The 12,543-nt window shown below is 42.5% G+C and overlaps 1 long non-coding RNA gene across 1 annotated transcript in view; it reads left to right on the forward strand.

Moving 5' to 3' along the window:
- Positions 1–12,543, forward strand: part of LOC125486753 — a 209,090-nt gene that overhangs the window by 115,731 nt on the left and 80,816 nt on the right. The window contains exon 5 of the long non-coding RNA XR_007265382.1: positions 4,885–4,996. This is a non-coding gene — a long non-coding RNA (uncharacterized LOC125486753). The remainder of the gene's footprint in view (positions 1–4,884; positions 4,997–12,543) is intronic.

A 12,543-nucleotide genomic window follows, 5' to 3' on the forward strand; every position in this document is an offset into this window, starting at 1 on the left:
CCTCTGATGCTGCTTGGCCTGCTGTGTTCATCCAGCTCTACACCTTGTTATCTCAGATTCTCCAGCATCGGCAGCTCCTACTATCTCTGTAATAATTTATTTTATTTTGTTTCCTTTTGCTGTGTTTCCCACCATTTTCTCCCCTTCCCAAGGTAAACATTGTAGTTGTACTTAAATCCTGTTTCTTGCCCAACATTTATATACATTTACTTCACATTTCCCTGGAAGTCTTCAGGAGTGAGAGTTCTAACAGAATTAGTTGACCAGCAGAGATGTTGAATCCCGAGTTACAAATGATACTCAGTTAATTCAGCACAGACAAGATACAAAACACTGAATGGTCTAGTGACTCAATTATTTGTTGTTTAGAGATTTGTAATATCCCCAGCCCTGGAGACTTATAGAATGACACAGGAGGAGGCTTTTCAGTTTATCGTTGCTATGCTGGTTCTTTAAGAAGGTTATCTGATAAGTCTCAATCTTTGCTGCTTTTGGCCCACAGCTCTGCACATTTCCAATATTCACCCAGTTTCCTTTTGGAAGTTATTATTGAACCTGCTTTCACCACACTTCGAGGGGCAGTGCATTTCCAATAACAATTTGCTATGTAAAAATAAAATCGCACCTTAACACCAGTTTTTTGCTAAGGTTCTATGAAAAGGTATGGTGTGGAATCACCCAGTTGGATTCCTTCTCCTCACCTGGACCGCACATGGACTCAATGGGCTGAATGGCCTACTTCCACACTGTAGGGATTCTATAATGATATGCTTTTATGGAAGGAGAACCTCCTAAATTCATCACATTGAAGAATTTGCACAGTAATGGAAGCATGAAAAATTTCCAGTTGCTCAGAAATGAGGATGACAACACTGACCTGTCATCTGCGAGGGAGAACTCCAAATCCCAGAAAGGAGAAAGGGAGAGAGAAAATAAAAAGAAGAGCGCAATGTATTCTGGAGAACCTGTAGACCAAGTCCATCATCAATCCATTCGAGACTGGGCTGTGACTCCCACAGTCCAAATAACAATGTGTCTGACATAATCTTGTTACTCTTCAAGTGCATAAATAAAGTCTGGCAAACCAATCTTGTGCAAATACACTGTGGTTGAATAGCTGGGGAGGATTTTATATTTATATATACACAGTGAAATTGAAAGCAAGTTTTTATACATCTGTATATATTTTTCATAAATGGTGGAACAGCGGTATTTGAGAAGAGGAAGCACTTAAATGTCTCTTGGCCATTGCCCGAGGTTTGATATCCCAGAGGGAGGCCTGTGATGTTGACAGTGGGTAATAAACTCCTCAGCTCATACCGCGAGTCCTTTATCTCGACTCCAGCTGTCAGAGTGAGGTGGTGAGAGGAACGTGCCCAACACTCCCAAAAACACCTGGTGTTTGCCTGCATGGTCAGAGATTTGGTGAATTAACAGTCTCCGTGACAACTGAGTTTGTTTGTCACTCCTCAAGGAAGACTTTTTTTATCAGGTTGAGATTTTTCTGACTACGTTGCCAGCTATGAAATATGAATAACTGACCATATTTCCCTGTGCGACGGGGCTTCTGTGCACATTAGACATGGCATTTTAGATCCTCACACTCTGTCTGAACAGCTCACCCAGCAGGAGTACATGCTGGGAACTCTCTTTGGAAGAGCTCCATATTGAAACCACAAGTTCACAAAGTTACTCCCGCTCTCTTTTCCTAATAATTAACATAAATGTTTCAATACTTTGGGCTCAGGTTGCCATTCCTTCAGGACAATTCCAGTTACAAACATTAATCTCCAGAGCACTGCTAAGAGTGAAACTCCAGGAGGAAATTAAACAAAATTGTTGTATGGGGGTAGGGATGTTTGCTTTTCCTTTGGCTATGTTGACGTATTAATTCAGAAAGGGGATGGAGAAAAGTGTTACTTTAATATAGTTGAAATTAATCCAACCGAACAATAAAACGTTTCACATGTTCTGGTCCAAATGGCCATGAGGAAGCAGGACCAGTGGCATCAGTTTGGGGCATGAGTGGGGCACAATGGCTCAGTGGCTAACATTGCTGGCAGGGACCCATGTTCAATTCCAGCCTTGGGCGACTGTCTGTGTGGATTTTACACATTCTCCCCGTGTCTGCGTGGGTTTCCTCCAGGTGCTCCGGTTTCCTCCCACAGTCCAAGGGCGTGCAGGTTAGGTGGACTGGCCATGCTAATTTCCTCCCATAGTGTCCAGGGATGTACAGGCTAGAAGGATTAGCTATGGCAAATGGGTGGTTACAGAGCTGGGGCAGGGGGAGTGCGAGGGTCTAGGTGGGATGTTCTTTGGAGGGTCAGTGTGGACTTGATGGGCTGAATGGCCTACTTCCACACTCTAGGGATCCTATGATTCTCTATGATTTTATGAGCGTATAGAGACAGGAGGTCAGATGATGATGAAACCTACTGGAATAAACCCAATCTGAGTTGGCAACCTTACTTGGAGTACAATTGCTCTTCTCCATGTTCCTGCAATTTTGTTGCTCCTTTGAATGTTTATCTAACTCCCTTTTGAAGATTATGCCCCTTATCAGGCAGTGTGGTCCAAATCCAAATCACACATTGCCTTAAAAAGGTGATTCTGAATACACCTCTGGTCCTTTTGCCAGTTATCTTAAATCTGGTGGAATCAACTGGATTTCTCTTTGAAAGAGCCAGTCTAGACTCGGTGGGCCAAATGACCTCCTGTGCTGTACTTGGAGACGGTAAGCACTGCAGATGCTAGGAGCCAGAGTCTGTAGATGTGAAGCTGGAAAAGCACAGCTGCTCAGACAGCATCCTACTCCACCTTCCTACTCACTTATCCGCTCTACCCTTCCCACTGACCAATCCCAATAACCTCTTACCTGCATCCGCCTATCACTATCCCACCTACCTTTCCCCCAGCCCCACCCCCCTCCCTCTATTTATTTCTGGGCTCCCCTCCCTCTCCCCAGTCCTGATGAAGGGTTTCGGCCTGAAACATTTACTTTCCTCCTACTCGGATGCTGTCTGACCTGCTGTGCTTTTCCAGCTTTACATCTATTGACTCCTGAGCCGTATTGTTTTATATTCTATCAAAAGGGAACCTTGTATTTCACAGTGCTTCTGTTTACATTGAGATATACCGATGTCTTCAGGTTTAATTCCCACTGTGTGGTGAGTTTGCATGTCCTAGCTGATGTAGTGTGAGGGTTGTCGTGTACCACTGTCTGCTGCTCCTGGGCTGGATTAGATAGGCTCATTCTGGGCTGGTATTTCCACTCCTTACCGTTAGGTTATAAACGCTGCTAGAAAGGTGGTGCTGAGCAGTGAACACAAACTAAGCTCAAGAGGAAGGCAGGGAAAGAAATTTGTTTTTAAAAATGTCTTACAGAGTCATACAGAATGGAAACAGATCGTTTATCCACGCTGACCAGATTTCCCGATCTAAACTGGTCCCATTTGCCTGTGTTTGGCCCATAACCTTCTAAACCTTTTCTATTCATGTACCTGTCCAAGTGTCTTCTAAATGTTGTGACTGTACCTGCATCTACCATTTCCTCTGGCAGTTTATTCCATATACGCACCACACTGTATGTGGAAAAAATTGCCGATCAGGTCCCTTTTAAATCTTTACCCTCTCACCTTTAAACCTATGCCCTCTCGTTTTGGACCTTCCAACCCTGGGGAAAAAACCTTGGTTATTCGTCTTATTTATGCCCCTCATGATTTTATAAACCTCTAAAAGGTGACCCATCAGCCTTCGACGCTCCAGTGAGAAAAGTCCCAGTATCTCTGCATAATTCAAACCCTCCAGTCCTGGTAATATTCTTGTAAATCTCTTCTGCACCAATTTAATAACATCCTTCTTATAGCAGTGTAACCAGAACTATTCACAGTATTCCAAAAGTAGCCTCATTAATGTCCTGTACAGCGGCAACATGACATCCCAGCTCCCATACTCAATGCTCTGACTTGCTAAAGCCAATATATGCTGGCCATCCCTAATTGCCCTTGAACCAAATGGCTTGCTAAAGGCATTTCAGAGGGCATTTGAGAGTCAACTACATGCTGTGGGACTGGAGTCACTTGTAGGCTAGCCTGGGTAAGGATGGAAGGACATAGTGAACCAGATGGTATCAATCACTGACCGTTTCATGGTTACCGAGACTGAGACCAGATTTATGTTCCAGATTTATTCATGTCACTAACTGCCGTGCAGAGATTTGAAACCATTTCCCAGTCCTCTTGAAGGCTAGCCTAGTGACATAACCCACATGATACTGCCTCTCCCACACCCCCTCACAGAACTCTGAATCAGCAAGGAACATTGTGTGACCATTAAATCTTTGGAACAATCGGCACCATTTTTTATCCCGTTTCTAAATGACATCTTGGTCTCTGCCAAATGATTTTATTAAGTTTGTCCTGAAATCTCCAGGGGATAAAGATTAATCTCCTGGAAACTGTTAGGAGTAAACCTTAGGGTGAAAATTAAAAAAAACATGCTTTGTTCTAAATTTTCTTCAAATGCTTTTGTATCCTGGTTATAAAAGTGTCGGACAGAGGGAGAAAATGGTTTGTTTGACAGTTAAGAATCATCCAATCAGTTAAGAGATCTGTCTGCTTTCCAATTGGCCGTGGGAAGGTGAGACATGACGAGGCTGGACAACCAATGAGGGACCGTGTGATTGGGAATGTTGGTTACAGGAGGTCATGTGATGAAGCCTTCCGGAATAGGTCCAACCAAAGTTGGCAACCCTGTGTTACTGGTGTGCCTCAATGTTCTATCTGACTTAGCAACCAGAATGCACTTAATTCCATTGCTCTGTGGCTAAATAGCAGCAGTGTCATTGTATAAAACCCTTTTCCTTGCTTATTCTGAATTACACAGGAAAACAGAGGAACGTATCCAGGAGAATGGGGAGGAAAATCTGCAGAGAAAGATCCAGAGCTTAGAAATCAGTGATGGCAGACAAACTGTTTACAGCACAATTGTCACCACTGTAAGTTGCCCGTTTTAATTTTCTTTTGGATAATTGGTGATTTTGCTTCCTGCAGCAATAATATTGATGTGGAACTCCTGTCTCCTTTCAATGGGGTAGGAAGAGTGAACATGATACATTGTTATAATTTGGAACGCATTGCCTGAAGGGGTGGAAACAGATTCAAGAACAACTTTCAAAAAAACAGGAAAATGGATAAATAATTGCCAAGGAGAAAGTTGCAGAGCCCCATGAAAAGAGTAGCAGAAAAATGATTACATCTATGGATCTTTCAAAAAATGCTGACACAGGCATGATGGGCTAAATGGCCTCCCACAGTACAATGATATTCCCAGATTCTACGAAGATTCTCTGAACCTTGATGTGAATAAATTGCTGAAACTTTCTACAATGCAAATTTGACAGCCTGTGTGCCTGAGGAAGACAAATTTGACAAACCTGCTTTTTTTTTTAAAGCCTTTGTTTTCGCAAGGGGAAATAAGTTTTGTTTATAAACCAGAAGTTGTATTTAAAGGCTATCACACTTTACATTACCCCAGCAGCAATGCTCCACAGTTATGTAGGAACCATGGTAGCACTGACAAACAGCATTGAGGTAATTGGCTGGAAAAGCACAGTAGGTCAGACAGCGTCTGAGGAACAGGTGAGTCAACATTTCAAGCCAAAACCTGGCCTGAAACATTGACTTACCTGCTCCTCAGATGCTGTCTGACCTGTTGTGCTTTTCCAGTACCACACCTATAAACTTTGGCTTCAGCATCCTTTGCATTCTACTATGCATCCCACTGATCTTTATTGATGAGCATTCAATGTGTCATTACAATAAGAACGACCGTGTTACTCTTCTTGAATAACGAGAGTCAAAGGGTGTTGGGCTGGGCAGGAAAGAGGAGTCGAGGCCACAATTAGATCAGCCATGAACTTATTAAATGGTGTAGCAGGCTTGAGGGGCTGAATGGCCTACCCCTGCTCCTAATTATTATTTATAATTACATGTATATATTGCCTATATATATAAATAGTGCATTGGAACAAGTTTAAATCCACCTCAGTGGGAAAACAGGCCTTTGATTTAACTTTCTCAATAGAATGGCAGCACCTCCAATGGTGACACACTCCTTCAGTATTGCAGTCAGTATCTCAGCCTGAACTATATGCTCAGACACTGCTGTGGGGCTTGCACCTCCAAACCATCTGACTCTGAGCTAAGAGTGTTACCCACTTGGTTACAGCTGGCAGCAGAGTGAAGGTGGCATGATACAGTCTTCATGGTGAGTGAACCGTATTTCCAGCCCCTTTGCTAAGGAGCAAGCGTTGTGTCTGCTCTAAGGAGGCAACGCAACAGGCTTGATGTTGGTGCTTTGTAGAGATTGGGGGAGACTAAAAATGTCAATGGATTGTAAGTTAAAAACAGAAAGTGCTGGAGAAATTGAGCAGGTCTGGCAGTAGCTGTGAAGAGAGAAATAGAGTTTACATTTCAGCTCCAATATGGCTTCTTTGGAAGTGATTGTGGGTGCTAGAGTGCAGGATGTAAATATTCATTTTCTTTTCAGGCATTAGAAACAGTCTTGGCATCATCACCTAAACATAGTTTATAATTCATCTTGCCTTCACTACTAAACTTTCCCGTCTTGGCTTCCCGCACTTTATGTCTAGACTGTTTCTTGATAAAATGGGTTAATATTTTGTCATTCAGGTGACTTTGAACTTGTTCTTCTGCTGTTCCTCTAACAGAGCCTGGAACAACCAGATCTTAGATATTTTTACATCAACCTATTCAGGAATGTTATGACATGCCTCTGAAGAGAGTCGGACTTGAACCCAAGCCTCCTGGTCCACAGATAGAGACACTACCGCTGCACTGCAAGAGTCCCTAACAGACACATGCATTGGTGATAAACTGTCATCAGGTTCTATATTGACAGGTTGTCTTTAAAACAGATCAATTCTGTGAATTGGCATAAGCAACATTTAGATGCCCCCTTCTAACTAGGGTTAGTAACCATTCAGACAGAGTTGGGGACTTTAGCACATCATTGAATCATAGAATGCCTACAGTGCAGAAAGCAGCCTTTCAGCTCATTGAGTCTGCACCAATCCTCCAAAGAGAATCCCACCCAGATCCAGACCCCTACCCTATCCCTGTAACCCTGCATTTACCATGGCCAATCTACCTAACCCAATCGCTTCTGATACATTTACATGTAATCAGAAACTGCTCAAAGAAAAGTAAAATAGTTTTTTAGTGCTCCAAAGATTTTCTCCTGGCCTTTGCTCACAGCATTATCCTCGAGGTTAACCTCTCTGAATTCCTGGAAGCTCCAGGACAGTCTTGGAGATTGGCAACTGTACTCCCACCATGCTGAGCTGAACACCAATCAATTCACACTCAAGAATAATCTCAAATATTGCTTTGAAAAGTAAAGTATTCATCTTTGACTTTCTGGGAATCACTGACTGGCAGAATGAAGTTGTCAAATTTGCTCAATATCAGCTTGAATTCTCTGGTTTTAATGCATCACCTAAGGCCTTAAAAAACCTCTTTCAGATGAACATTGTAGATGCCAGAGTGATGTTGCTTGGTTAAATGCCAGGAAAATCGCTCTGTTTTTCTTTGGACTGAGCCCACGGAGGTTTCATTCATTTTCCTTTCTTCAGAAGATCAGATTCCTGATTGGAATCGGTCTTGGCAAGAGCCAGTTGCCATGGTTTCCATGGAATATTTTTGAGGCCTGTTGTCAAGGGTGTCTGTAAATGGCTGATCTGATGGTTCAGGCTTGTTCTCAAGTGAAGCCAGCAGAGGGAATCCTTGATCTCTTGCTGCCGGCTGTTACAAAATTGATGTCAATAGAATGAATCTCCTGTTTGTCAAACTCTGTCTTTCTTTCAATATTTAATAATATTACAGAGTATTTTAAATTCATGTCTGAATAATGACCTTAGTTGGAATGGTTGCACTTGTTACAAGCTTATTTTTGGGTCCCTTCAAAGTTTCTTATCTCATTATCTTTGCACCTTATGTAAACTTAGACACTTTGAAGTGATGGCTTATTTGAAACAGTCGCACCTCTGAATGCGAAGGTAATGACTTAAACACGAAACTCTAGCCTGAAATCCCGATACAGTTCTGAGCGACTGCTGCAGTGTTGGAAGTGCTGTCTCTCAGATGCAATGTTATGCTGAGACCCCATCAGTCCTCACAGGTAGAAGATCCTATGGCATTATTTTGAAGAAGATCAGGAGATTAACATGGTGTTCTGGCCACTAAGAACCCCTCAATCCAAATCTCAAAAACAGGTCAGTTGGTTGTTGTCTCAATTTTATGGGAGCTTGCTACACATAAGTTGGCTGCTGTACTTTCTAGATTTCAACAGTGACAGTGGTTAAGAGTATTTTATTACCCAGACGTTGCTTTGGAACATTTTGTGATGGTGAAAGGCACTGCAGAAATGCAGGACTCTTTTCATATCCTAACAATGACTGTGTAATGTAGAGTCATAGAGACATACAGCACAGAAACAGACCCTTCAGTCCAACGCATTCATACAGACCAGATATCCTAAATAAATCTAGTCCCATTTGTGAGCATTTGCCCATATCCCTCTAAACCCTTCCTATTCATGTACCCATCCAGATGCCTTTTAAATGTTGTAATTGTACCAGCCTCCACCACTTCCTCTGGCAGCTCATTCCATACACACACCACCCTCTACTTGAAAAGGTTGCCCCTTAGATCCCTTTTAAATCCTTTTTCTCTCACCTTAAACCTATGCTCTCTAGTTTTGGACTCCCCTATCCTGGCGAAAAAATGTTGTTTATTTACCCTATCCATGCCCCCCATAATTTTATAAACCTCCATAAGGTCATCCCAACATTGAGGGAGATTGTGCTTCATTTGTTTGAATAGCTTTGAAGACTTGAGGCTTCCATTAAACATTGTTTAGAATTAAAGATTCTCAATTCAATTTGATCATTGCATCCTGAGATTGTGTGCTGAACTGTAGAGATCTAGAAGGTTCTGGCTTCAGAGTTGGGTTTGCACAGGCTTTGAGGGTGGAAGGAGGGGGTTGGAAGCAGTGAAGCTTTGTCACAATTTGACTAAGTTTAAGTCAAGATTTTGTTTTTTAATCACTTTTAATGACCCCTGTACTTGGGAAGGAAAAACAGGAATGGATTCCCATTGCAACAAGGCTGAAGAATTTGCAGCAATCTTCAGCCAAAAGTGCCAACTGGATGATCCATCTCGGCCTCCTCCACTGGTCCCCAGCATCACACATAGCAGTCTTCAGCCAATTCGATTCACTCCACGTGATAGCAAGAAATGATTGGTGACACTGGATACAGCAAAGGCTATGGGCTCTGACAACTTTCTGGCAATAGTACTGAAGATGTGTGCTCCACAGCACGCCGTTCCCCTAGCCAAGCTGTTCCAGTACAGTTACAACTCTGGCATCTACCCGACAATATGGTAGATTGCCCAAGTATGTCCTGTATATAGAAAGCAGGCCAATTACCCCCCATCAGTCTGCTCTCGATCATCAGTAAAGTGATGGAAGGTGTCATCAACAGTGCTATCAAGCAGCACCTGCTCAGCAATAACCTGCTCAGTGACGCCCAGTTTGGGTTCTGCCAGGGCCACTCAGCTCCTGACCTCATTACAGCCTTGTTCAAACATGGACAGAAGAGCTGAATTCCAAAAGTAAGGTGAGAGTGACAGCCCTTGACATCGAGGCTGCATTTGACAGAGTGTGACATCAAAGAGCCCTAGGAAATCTGGAGTCAAAGGGAGCAAGGGAAAAACTTTTCACTGGTTGGAGTCATACCTGGCACATAGGAAAATGGTCGTGGTTGTGGGAGGTCAGTCATCTCAGGACATCTCTGCAGGAGTTCCTCAGGGTAGTGTCCTAGACTCAACTGTCTTCAGCTGCTTCATCAATGGCCTTCCCTCCATCATAAGGTGGGGATGTTTGCCGATGTTTGCACAATGTTCACCACTTACGATGACTCAGGTACCAAAGCAATCTGTGTCTGTATGCAGCAACGTCTAGACAGCATTCAGACTCAGGTTGATTAGTGGCAAGTAACATTCATACCATTCATTCACATGTCAGGCATTGACTATTTCCAACAAGAGAGAATCCAACCACTGCCCTTGACATACAATGACATTATTGTCACTGAATCCTTCACTATCGACATCCTGGGGGAAATTATGGACCAGAAATTGAACTGGTCCATCCATATAAATACTGTGACCACAAGAGCAGGTCAGAGTAACTGACAATAACTTACCTTCTGATTCTTCAAACCCTATCCATAAGGCACAAGTCAGGGGTGAGATAGAATGCTCCCCATTTGCCTCAAAGAGTGCATCTTCAACAACACCTAAGAAGCTCAATGCACACAGGAAAGATAGCCAGCTGCTTTAATGGCACCCCACCTGACAGCTTGAGCATTCACTCCCTCCACCACCAATGCCCAGTAACAACATCTACTGCATTGCAACAACTTGTCGACACTGCTTAGACAACTCCTTCCAAATCTATAATGTCTAGCACCCAGAAAGACAAGGGCAGCAGATGAACAAGAGCACCACCTTTAGGTGTAAGCTCTCCTCCAAGCCATTCACCATCCTGGCCCAGTCAGCAAGCCCTTAATTTTTTAAAAAATTTTTTCTGATACTAAATGTCCCAGACGATGAGTAAGGATTCAGTTAGTAGAAGGTATCTGTAGTCCAGCGTCTCTAAGGGAGTGTTTTGAGTGTGACGCTAATAAAGAGGGTAAAATGAGATGTTGTTTATATGTTATTGATTGAGAAAGTACTTTAAAAAATTCTTTTTCCTCTTTGTCTCTCTGTTGAGACATTTGTAGCTCACTATAGGATAATAAACCTGTTCCATCATTCAGTAAGATCATGGCTGATCAGCACCTTAACTCCAGTAGCCTGTCAGGAATCCACATCTCTTAATACTCGTGCCTAACAAAAATCTATCAACCTCTGTTTAGAAATTTTCAGTAGACCACCAGCCTCAACAGCTTGTTTCAAAATTTTCACAACAAATTGTTGATTATTCTTTATTTGAACATAAGCGTGTACTGCTCTGCTCACCCTCCCTTTGAGGAGTGAATCTTTAAAGGGGTTTTATTGAAGATTGTATTTGATGAGTCAATATTCACAACATGCATCTATCAAACCAGGCAATCAGGGATAATTCTTTGGCAGTAAGAACTCATAACATGCTGCTTTCATCATAAAAATCATGTTCTGAACCCTTAATTATTGAGAGTTACTGAACTTGTACAATTACTTTCATAGCTTTACTTGTTTCTCTGAAATACTGCAGGTTGGATGTTCTGTGTAAACGTGCCCAGGGAGTACTGCACTCACCTCTGGGCCAGCAGTTTCTTGCTTCAAAGCCCACTCCAGAAACTTAAGTACAAATCCATATTGATGCTGCACTGTTGACGGAGTGCTGCACTGTCAGAGGTCCTGTCTTTCTGATGTGATGTTAAAGCTCTGTCTGCCCTTTCAGGTGGAGGTCAATGTGACACTATTTGATGAAATAGTTCTCCCTGCTGTTTTGATCAATAATTATCACCCATCCAACACTGCTGTTGAAGTTTCCTCGCTGTATGTGAGATCTTAAGTTACAAAAAATAGTGGCTGCTCAGTCTGCTAAATCACAACAGACAACTAGGAACAGGAGCAGGCCATTCAGTCCTTCAAAGTCTACTGCACCCTTCAATATGGCTGATCTGCTCGTGACCATTAATTGCATTTTCCTGTCTAGCCATCCTCAACTGCCTGTTCAAACCTTAACTCCTCTTTAAAGCGCTTCCTTGGTCATGAAGCAGTTTTGCATGTTCTAAGGTCATACAAGGTGCTTTCTAAATGGATCTCCTTTAATGGATTTTCTCCTGTCTTTGCATTTTTTACCGATAGCTGTCCAAACTGTCTTGGTGGTTTGCTTCTTGGGTTACAAGTCGCACATCTCCAGTAAATTTCATAGCAAGGTTGAAGTGATATTAATGCTGCAGTCATCTCCTGCTATCCATAGCAGCGACTGGGGATGAAGCTTATTTGTGATGCCCCAGCAGTCAAATGGCCTACCAAGTTTCACACGCAAGTCCCAGCAATGGCGAGTGCCTGTGAGTCAGAGCTCAATCAAGAGTCAGTGCCTTCAGGAGAGGAGGGGGATGCAGGGAAGGAAAAGAATATGATTAAAACTGACAGGATGTTGTGAAGTGTTTTTTAATTATAAGATTGTGCTAAACATAGTAATGGTGGTGCAGAGACGATGCCCTGGAGGGCAGTATAATTAGAACTAGGATGCCATGTTGATGTTTTGCATTTATGAATAATCTAGAACCGCCCTCTGACAAATTTTGATCTCCAGGAAGTGAAAGATAAGGAATTAGGCACATGCATTAGCAGAAAAATATCAAAGAACCTGGAAAGGGATTTGTGTTCCACCATGCCTTGACTTAACCACTTTCACACATTTATTAACACTAATTTGAATTCATAACAAAGAACAAATAACCTG

Source organism: Rhincodon typus, chromosome 32 (assembly GCF_021869965.1).
Source record: "Rhincodon typus isolate 14 chromosome 32, sRhiTyp1.1, whole genome shotgun sequence".
Classification (NCBI taxonomy): Eukaryota; Metazoa; Chordata; class Chondrichthyes; order Orectolobiformes; family Rhincodontidae; genus Rhincodon; species Rhincodon typus.